Here is a 377-nt window from a genome sequence, read left to right on the forward strand (position 1 = left end):
AAAATTCCTCCCACCTGAAATTTAGTGGAATTTTTTGTTTAAATGGGGCTTTTAAACGGGACCCCGGTCCCACTTTAACTTCGATGGGATGAATCAGGGAGTATCACACCATAATCCTACCAAGGGATTTTCAAGAACAATCTCCCGTTCTCAATAAATCTTTACCTATATTTCACCCCAAAAGTTTGAAAATTAGTGTAAATTATAAAAAGGTGGGGCTATTAAACCGGACCTCCTGTCCCACTCTAACTTTGTTGGGGTGATTGAGTGGGAATCACACCATACTCTTACCAAGGGATGTTCAGGAACAATCTGCCGTTTTTGAGAAATCGTTACTCTTACTTTACACCCCTTAACAGTATAAAAATGAGTGAAAA

This window comes from Anneissia japonica, unplaced genomic scaffold (assembly GCF_011630105.1).
Source record: "Anneissia japonica isolate Jap-2015-1 unplaced genomic scaffold, ASM1163010v1 scaffold284702_len192836_cov137, whole genome shotgun sequence".
NCBI classification, from domain to species: Eukaryota; Metazoa; Echinodermata; class Crinoidea; order Comatulida; family Comatulidae; genus Anneissia; species Anneissia japonica.